This window comes from Pelodiscus sinensis, unplaced genomic scaffold (genome assembly GCF_049634645.1).
Source record: "Pelodiscus sinensis isolate JC-2024 unplaced genomic scaffold, ASM4963464v1 ctg42, whole genome shotgun sequence".
Taxonomy (NCBI): Eukaryota; Metazoa; Chordata; order Testudines; family Trionychidae; genus Pelodiscus; species Pelodiscus sinensis.
Window position 1 is genome coordinate 331,527 of NW_027466041.1, and position 9,577 is coordinate 341,103.

Below are 9,577 nucleotides of genomic sequence, written 5' to 3' on the forward strand. Positions count from 1 at the left end.
CCCGGCCTCGGGTGACACCGGCAACATGCTTGCTGGGATGGCTCGGGGGTCCTGGGTGCGGGGCACGCTCCCTCTAGGCTCCTGGCCATCCTCCTCCTCGGTGTCATGGGCAGGGCCCTCTGCCCCAGGGTCGATGACCACCTGGGGGGCACGGACCATCTGACCCCCCAGGATGCGGTCCAGGGCATTGTAATAGGGGCAGGGGTCCGGGTCAGCCCCTGGTTGGGATCTTCCCCCTGAGGCCCTGGCATAGGCCTGCCACAGCTCTTTGATTTTCATGCGCACCTGCTCCTGGGTGCACATGTGGCCTTTGGTGGCCAGGCTGGCAACCATATGCCTGTAAACGGCCGCGTTCCTGTGTCTAGTGCAGAGATCATGGACATTGGAGGCCTCCCCCCAAACCTCAATGAGGTCCACGATCTCCGCGCTAGACCAGGAAGGCGCCCGCCTTTTGTGGCCCCTGGCAGGCTCCTGGGAGCTGCCAGCCTGCTCCTGGGGAGCGGTGGAGGTCTGGGTGCCAGTGGGTTGCTGGCTCATGCTGGGCCAGGTGCATGGACTCCTGGCTCTCTGCTGGCAGGCTTGCAGCTGGCACAGGCACTGTGGCCAGAGTCTACCCCTTTAAGGGCTCCGAGGCTGGGGGCGGGGAGCAGAAGAGTTTTCCTGGTTGTGCCCAGAGTGGCCACCAGGGCACCCTGGGAAGGGAAGGAGGCCCCCTATTTCGAAATAAGCATCTACACAGCACTTATTTTGATTTAGCTATTTCGAATTTGGCATTATTCCTCATGGAATGAGGTTTACCAAATTCGAAACAAGCACTCTGCTATTTCGATTTAATTTTGAAATAGCAGTTTGGCTGTGTAGATGCTAGGAAAGTTATTTCGAAATAACATTGCTGTGTAGACATACCCTGAGTTCAGAGAGGCTGAGGCCGGCCTATTGACACTTTAACAATAGCTTGCTGGAGGACATGGACTTTGTGGCGTCCTTCCAGGAGTTCTGGCTGCCCTGGCGGGGGCAGCGGCCCGCCTTTCCCTCGGCGCGGCAATGGTGGGACATGGAGAAGATGCGCACCCAGCTCTTCTGCCACGACTACTCCTGGGGCACCAGCTGGAAGAGGGATGCGGCGATAGAGCAGATGGAGCGGGAGGTTTTGAAGCTTGACAGGCGCCTGGTATCCGACCCTAAGGATCCACTCCTCCGCGAGGCGTACCGGGAGAAGGCAGAGGAACTCCGGGCCCTCGAGGACCACGAGGCCCGGGGTTCCTTTGTTCATTCCCGCATCCATCTCCTTTGGGAGATGGATCGCGGCTCCCGCTTCTTCTACACCCTGGAGAAAAAGAGGGGGGGGGCTGAAAGGCACGTCACCTGCCTTTTGGCAAAGGACAGCACCCCCCCCTCATGGATATGGAGGAGATGCATGGAAGGGCCAGGGCCTTCTACGCCAGTTTGTTCTCCCCGGATCTGACCGAAGCCAACGCCTGCAGGATGCTCAGGACCGAGCTCCCGACGGTCAGCGCGGTCAACCAAGATTGGCTGGAGCTGCTTCTCACTCTGGCCAAGTTCTCGGAAGCCCTCCGTCTCATGCCCACCAATAAACCCCCGGGCATGGACGGGCTGACTGTGGAGTTCTACCGCGTGTTCTGGGATGTCCTCAGCCCAGACCACGTCACCCTCTGGAGTCCTTGCTGCCGAGGAAGGGGGACCTCCGCGACGTTCGGAACTGGCAGCCTGTCTCGCTGCTCAGCATGGACTACAAGGTCGTAACGAAAGCCATCTCGCTGCGACTGCGGTCCGTGCTGGCAAATGTGATCCACCCCAACCAGACCTACACTGTCCCAGACCATAGCATCTTCGATAATCTGTACTTGGTCTGGGATATCTTGGAGCTTGGGTGTAGGGACGGTCTGTCATTCGCCCTCCTGTCCCTGGTGTTCGACAGGATGGACCATGGGTATCTCCTGGGCACTCTGCAGGCCTCCAGCTTCAGGCCCCATTTTGTGGGTTTTCTCTGGGTGCTGTATGCCCTCGCGGAGTGTTTGGTCAGGCTCAACTGGACCCTGACCGAGCCGGTCAGCTTCGGGCGGGGGGTACGTCAGGGGTGTCTGCTGTCGGGCCAGCTGTATTCTCTGGCAATTGAGCCCTTCCTCTGTCTCCTCTGCCGGAGGTTGATGGGGTTGGTGCGCCAAGAGCCGGAGCTGCGGCTGGTCCTGTTGTCATACACTGATGACATGCTCCTCGTGGTCCAGGACCCAGGCGGACCTCCTGGCCTCCTCCGCTCAGGTCAACTGGGTCAAGAGCTCTGGCCTGGTGGTTGGGGATGGGTGGCAGGTAGGCTCCCCTCCACCCACGCCTCAGGCCAGGAGGTGGAGCATGGGTCCTCTGCTCCATCTGGGCATTGTTCTATCCTCCACGTATCCCTCCCCGCTGGAGAACAGTGAGAGTTTCGAGACCAGGGTGGGTGAGCGGCTTTGGAGATGGACAGGACTGCTCCAGTGTCTCTCCCTGTGGGGGAGGGTGCTGGTGCTAAATCAGCTGGTCCTGTCCATGCTCTGGCACTGGCTCAACACCCTGAGACGAGCCCTGGAGGTCCTGGCCAGACTCCAGAGGATAGCCCTGGAGTACTTCTGGCCAGGAATGCACTGGGTTTCTACAGGGGTCCTGTCTCTTCCCCTGGGGGGAAGGGGGGCAGGGCATGATCTGCATTCACAGCCAGGTCTGGACCTTCCGCCTCCGGGCCCTGCAGAGACGCCTCTATAGTCAGGTAGTCCGGCGTGGAGCCTTTTGGCACACGTCTTCCTCTGCCGCATCCAAGGGCTCCGATACGACCGGCAGCTCTTTTTCATCCATCTGAGGGGTCTTCCGCAAGACCTCTGAGAGCTGCTGGAATTCTACCAGGACCTCCTCCAGACCTGGAAGCTGTTCTCAGAGACCAGGTCCATTGTGGCCACCAAGGGGGCAGACCTCCTCGCGGAGCCCCTGCTCCACAATCCAGCCTTGTGTGTGCAGGTGGCAGAGTCTCCCTTGGTGCACTGGAGGCTGATCATGGCAGAAACCACCAAGATCGGAGACCTCCTGGACTACAACAGGTGGACCCCCTAGCGCTCGCTCAGTGCATGGGGTCTCCACCTGAGGAGACGAGGGAGGCACGGTCGCTGCCGGGCGAGGGAGAGGGCACCCCCCAGGAAGACGTTTCCTTACCCCCCCCTCCCTCCGTTGCCTCCCCGACCCCCCCGAAAAACATCTGCATCCCCTGGCCTTGCCCCTGTTACCAGCCCTCCACCTCCACCTTGGAGGGCTGGACGCTCGTCCAGGAGAAGCACCGAGCCCATGGCTCGTGGGCTCAATCTCCCCCCTCCAATGAGGAGGGGCCCCCTCTGAAAAATACCAAGGAATCCACGGCTGGAGTGGGGGGATGGGGTGTACTTCAGCCACCTCAGTGCCCATGTGGCTGGGGTGGTCAATCTGTTCTCCCCTGCCCAACAGCCCGAGGTCATTGCTGAGGTCATCCCCGGCCACCTGCTGCACGTCTGGGTCCACGTGGAGGGGCTGACATTGAACTTGGTCAACATCTATGCCCCGAACGTGGGCCCGGACCAGGTAACCTTTTATCAGCAGGCGGCCACCTTCCTCGGCACCCTGGATCCTCGTGAATGCCTGGTCCTGGGCGGGAACTTCAACACCACCCTTGAGGACCAGGACCATGCAGAAGTCGAGAACTGCCAGGCCGTGGCAGGCGTCCTCAGGGAGATCATAGATCACCGAGATCACTGTGGCCACCGAGGGAACAGATGTCCTCGCGGAGCCCCTGCTCCACAATCCAGCCTTGCACGTGCAGATGGCGGAGTCTCCCTCAGTGCGCCAGAGGCTGATCCTGCAGAAACCAGCAAGGTCGGAGACCTCCTGGACTGCGTGGATCCCCGAGCGCTCGCTCGGCGCATGGGGCTCTCCACCCCCCAAACCCCTCTGCGTGTGCTCCAGGAGGTGAAGGCAGCTTTGCCGCAGCCCACTCTCGATTTCCTGCAGCAAGCTCTGCAAGATGGTATGCCCCGCCCGCCCCTCCCTGCAAGCCCTCTGGCCCTTTTTCTTGGGCCCCTCTTCCACGGTGCACCCCTCTCCCCGGCTTCTCCACCCCGGGACGCCCAGCCGGCTGCCAGATCTGCAGCCGGTCTGTTTTCGAACTGCACCTAGGGAACATCTGTACACACTCGTGCTCCATACAATACATTTCCTCACCCTCGTGTCCCGCCCCCAACACCGAGAGGCAGGATTATCTGAGAATTGTAGAGGGTGGGGAACCCCGATGGGCCAGCGTGTATTCCACCTTAATCTCGCGGCCCATCGGGGACATCAGTTGGCGGCTCCTTCACGGAGCCGTGAGCACGGGCGTGTACCTGGAGCAGTTCATCCCTATCCCAGTCACCTGTCCTTTCTGCGGCGTGAAGGAGAACCTGGCACACATGTACCTTGAATGTGCCAGGTTGCAGCCCCTATTCCGGCTCCTCCAGAACCTCTTATTGAGGTTCTGGCTGCACTTTTCCCCTCACCTTGTCATTTATGCACACCCAATCCGTGGCCCCACAAAGTCGCGAGACCTCCTCGTCAACCTACTCCTGGCCCTGGCAAAAGCCATTATCTACAACACCAGGAGGAGGAAGCTTGACGAGGGTTTTCTTTGCGACTATGGGGCCTACTTCTGTTCCTCCCTTGTGTCACACATCCGGGCAGAGCTCCTCTGGGCGGTGTCCACTGGCTCCATCGATAGCTTTGAGGAGCAGTGGGCGCTGTCCGAGGTTTTCTGCTCGGTGTCCCCATCGGGTTCCCTCGTTCTAAACCTTTGATCTGCACCCTTTGACCTTCTTTCCATCATTTGTCCCCCGTAATCAGTTGGGCCTGGGTCTACTCATCCCTCCCACAAGGCTGGGGGAGGGGCTTTGAGAAGTGGGCGGGCTGTGCCCTACACGGGGCACCTCAACCCCTCCCGCCAGGCCTTCAATGCGAGGCTGACCAGGGCCCGCATCGTGATTGAGGGGGCCTTTGGGCGACTGAAAGCCCGGTTTAGGTGCCTCCTCACCCGTCTCAACCTCGCAGAGCACAACATCCCTCCCGTGGTGGCAGCATGTTGTGTGCTGCACAATTTGTGCGAGAGAAAGGGGGAGGCTTTCCTGCCAGCCTGGATGGCTGAGGCTGACCGCATGGCGGGCCAGTACACTCAGCCCCACACCGCTGCCGTCCGGGAAGCCCGGTGGGGGACCGTCCGGATCCGGGAAGCCCTGCGGGAGAGCTTCCATGTGGAGGAGGAGGACTGAAATCTCCCTGCATGCCCTAGTGGGGCCTTCTTCCACCCTCCCCGCCTTCCCCTTTCCCCTCCCTAACCTCCCTTCCTAATGTCAAATAAAGACACCTGTTTTGGCAAAAAAACCCTCTCTTTATTTTACGTAAATGGGGTGGGGGGAGGGAGGAGTGAGGGTGGTAGAGGGGAGGGGGAAACCTGGGAGGAGGGAGCTGGAAGGGGAGGAAGGGAAGGGAAGGGAAAGCTCAGGGTTGCGGGTCTGGCTGGCTCTCCCGTCTCGCAACACTGCGGGTGCAGGGGCCTCGGGGTGGAATGAGTGTGGAGGGTGGGGCAGGAGGGACAGGGGGTGCGGAGGAAGCGGGAGAGGGAGCAGGGGCAGCAGGGATGGGAGGAGGAGCGAGAGCTGGGGCAGCCGCAGGAGCTGGAGCAGGAGGAGGCAGGAACCGGTCCACCAGGGTCTGGAGGTGGCCTCTGAGGGCACGGCCCTGCTCCTCCAGTGCATCCACACTCTGGTGGCGCAGCCGAAGGTCCTCCCGGACCCAGTGCTCCTGGTTGCGGAGCAGCAGCTCCATGAACCGGAGGTGCCGCCGCTGGTAGTCCTCCTCATTCCTGGCACGCCTGCTGGCCCGGGCGCGGGTGGCTGTTGCAGGTGGGGTGGTGCGCCTTGCAGTCCCAGGTGCTGCGGCTGTGGTGAAACAAGAGCAGCGGTCAGTTCTCCCTGGGGACAAGGTGGATGAAACGCAGCCCCCCTCTGCAAGGCCAAGGCCCCTGCATGACACCCAGCTGCTGCTCCATGGTGGGCAAGGCCCAGGCGCACGGTCCCTGGGCTCCCTCTCCCCCCCCACCCCCCCGTACACATAAGGGGAGCATGATGGTACTCACAGGTGGAGGCCTCCCCGGCCTCAGACGACACATGAGATGTGGTCTGTGGGATTCCTCGGTGTCTTGGGTCCTGGGCAGGCTCCTGGATCTCGGCATCCTCCGGCTCCTCCTCCTCGGTGTCCAGGACGGGTCCCTCTGCCCCGGGGTCGATGACCACCCGGGGCGCATGGATGGCGTAAGCCCCCAGGATGCGGTCCAGGGCCTGAAAGTGGGGGCAGGCCTCCGGGTCGGCCCCTGGAAGGCAGGCCCGGGAGTAGGACTGCCGCAGGTCCTTTATTTTACAGCGGACCTGCTCCCGGGTCCGCTGGTGTCCTCTGGCGGCCAGGCTGTCAGCCATGCGGCCGTAGACAGCTGCGTTCCTGTGGCTAGTGCGGAGATTGTGGACATTGGAGGCTTCCCCCCAAATCTCGATGAGGTCCACGATCTCCACACTTGACCAAGCAGGGGCCCGCCTCTTGCGGCTCCGGGCAGGCTCCTGGGAGTCGCCAGGCTGGTCCCGAGAAGAGGCGGAGGGCTGGGTGGCAGCGGGTGGCTGGCTCATCCCGTGCCAGGTGCAGGGTCTGCTGGCTGGGTGCTGGCAGGCTTGCAACTGGCACAAACTGTGTAGCCAGACCGTGCCCCTTTAAGGGCTCCGGGGCCGGGAGGGGGGGCAGAAGAGTTTCCCTGGTGTTGGCCAGAGTGGCCACCAGGGAAAGCTGGGGAGGGCTAGCCTCCCATTAGTTCGAATTAAGTGGCTACACAGCCCTTAATTCAAACTAGCTAATTCAAACTAGGCGTTAGTCCTCGTAGAATGAGGTTTACCTAGTTCGAATTAAGCGCTCCGCTAGTTCGAATTAAGTTCGAACTAGCAGAGCGCTAGTGTAGCGCCTATCAAAGTTAATTCGAACTAACATCTGTTAGTTCAAATTAACTTTGTAGTGTAGACATACCCTGGGTTAGGTTAAAAGGGGTAAAAAACAAGAGTGATGTCATGCTATGGGGTCTACTACAGACCTTCTACCCAGGTAGAAGAGGTGAATGAGGCTTTTTGTTAGTTTAAAAAAATCATCCAAAGTGCAGGATTTGGTGGTGATGGGGGACTTCAACTACCCAGACATATGCTGGGAAACTAACACAGCGGGGCACAGATTATCCAATAAATTATTGGACTGCATTGAAGACAACATTTTACTTCAGAAGGTTGAAAAACCTACTCGGAGGAAGCTGTTCTAGATTTGATTTTAACAAATAGGGAGGAATTGGTTGAGAATTTGAAAGTGGAAGGCAGGTTGGGTGAAAGTGATCATGATACCATGGAGTTCATGATTCTAAGGAAGGGTAGAAGGGAGAACAGCAAAATAGAGACAGTGGATTTCAGGAAGGCAGATTTTGATAAGCTCGGAGAGCTGGTAGGTGAAGTCCCATGGGAAGCAAGACTAGGGGGAAAAACAACTGAAGAGAGTTGGCAGTTTTTCAAAGGGACATTATTAAGGGCCCAAAAGCAAACAATTCCGCTGTGTAGGAAAGATAGAAAGTATGGCAAAAGACTGCTATGGCTTAACCAGGAGATCTTGCATGCTCTAAAAATTAAAAAGGAGATGTATTCATCCTTTCCTTACATAAAAAGTGGAAACTAGGACAAATTACAAACAATACAGGAATGCAGGGGCAAGATTAGAAAGGCAAAGGCACAAAACGAGCGCAAACTAGCTACAGACATAAAGGGAAACAAGAACACATTCTATAAATATATTAGAAGCAAGAGGAAGACCAAGGACAGGGTAGGCCCACTTCTCAGTGAGGAGGGAGAAACAGTAACAGCAAACTTGGAAATGGCAGAGGTGCTTAATGACTTTGTTTCAGTCTTCACCAAGAAGTCTGATGATGAAGGAATGCCCAACTGTGAGGGGGTCACTCACCACCGTAGCAGGGGTCCGTCACCTGTCCCCGGAATCAGTCCATTCCGCCCGCACAGGCCTCCGCTCACGTGGCGTTTCCCCTCTGGAATCTTCTAGTCTCGTTGCTCTCTTCGCCACACTGCCCTCTGGCAGTGCCCAAGTCACTCACTCTGAGCCCCCCTTCCGGGGGATCCGTGTCTCTCCAGCCAGCCTGTCCGCAGGCCTAGCAGGCTGGCCAGTTGGCCGTCCGAGCGCCCTGGCCCAGCCTGACTCTCTAGCCCTGCCCTAGCTCCAGAAAACGTCCTGTTCCCTCGGCAGCCAGGCTCACAGCCTTGCCGCAGGCCTAGCAGGCTGGCCGATTGGCTGTCCAAGCGTCCTGGTCCAGCCTGCTCTCTCTAGCCCTGCCCTAGCTCCAGAGAGCGTCCTGCTCCCTCAGCAGCCAGGCTCACACTGCTTGGGCTGAAGCAGCCCTGCCCTTTTATAGCCCCCAGCTGGGCCTTAATTGGCCAATGCCACCCAGCTGGGCTGAACTCCCCGGGCCTGCTCCAGGCTGGGGTTTGGCTCTTAAGGGGCCAGTACAGGGCAGCTGCCCTGTTACACACCCTCCCCCTTAAGTATCTCCAGGGGGGGGGGGGGGTTTCCCTGCTGCCTGCCCTGTTCCGCAAGCCCCAGCCCCCATCTCGCTATGAGGCAGGCCACAGTTCCCGGCGTGTCCATATCAAGTCCTCCTCCTGGAGTGAACCCGGGACGGCCCGGCCGGGGGTGGGGGGGGGGGGGAGGGGGCGCAGGCCCACCCGTCTCACTGCGCCCCGGCCCAGGGACCCTGAGTGCAGCCGCGCCGCTGCGATTGGCTCAGTCCGGGCCTTGCTGGCCGTGGCGGCTCTCCAGCCTGAGCGATCCCTGGGCCCCTTCTTCTCCCCTCCTTCCCGGGTACCTGTTCCTCTGAGGGCTCATCGGGCTGTCGCGCTGTCCCAGTCATCCTAGTAGGGTCCGGGTGGCCCACTCCAGGGGTCCAGGGTTGGGTCCTGCGAGGTCCCGCCGGTGGGTCGGCCGCGGCGTTCCAGCACCCATCGGGGATCTAGCTGGTCCAGCCCATCGGGGTCGTCCTCGGGATCCAGGGGTGCTCCGGCCGCTGGTCTGGGCCAGGTCTCCGTGCCCCAGTCTGGGGCCTTTCGGCCGGCCTCCAGGAACTCAGCTGGGTGCCGCCCCGCCCGGACCTCGGCCTCCCCGGGCAGGAGTTTGGGGTCTGCCTCCAGCTCCTCCAGCGGCTGGGCCCTGACTGCCCTCTCCCGCCGTCTTCTTATCCTCCCCGCCCCACCCTCTGGGTTCCGGCCAGGTGACAGGGTGGGGTCTGCCTCCGCCCACCCGGGTGTCCTGAGGGGTTCCTCCTCCTCTGGGTCAGTGGGCGGCCAGTCCGCCCTGCTACTTGCCCTCCCCCACAAGTCCAGGTCCCCCACCTCGGGATTGGATCCCGGCTCCTCGGCCAGGCGGGACAATGCGTCCGCATTGGCGTTGGCCTTGCCTGCCC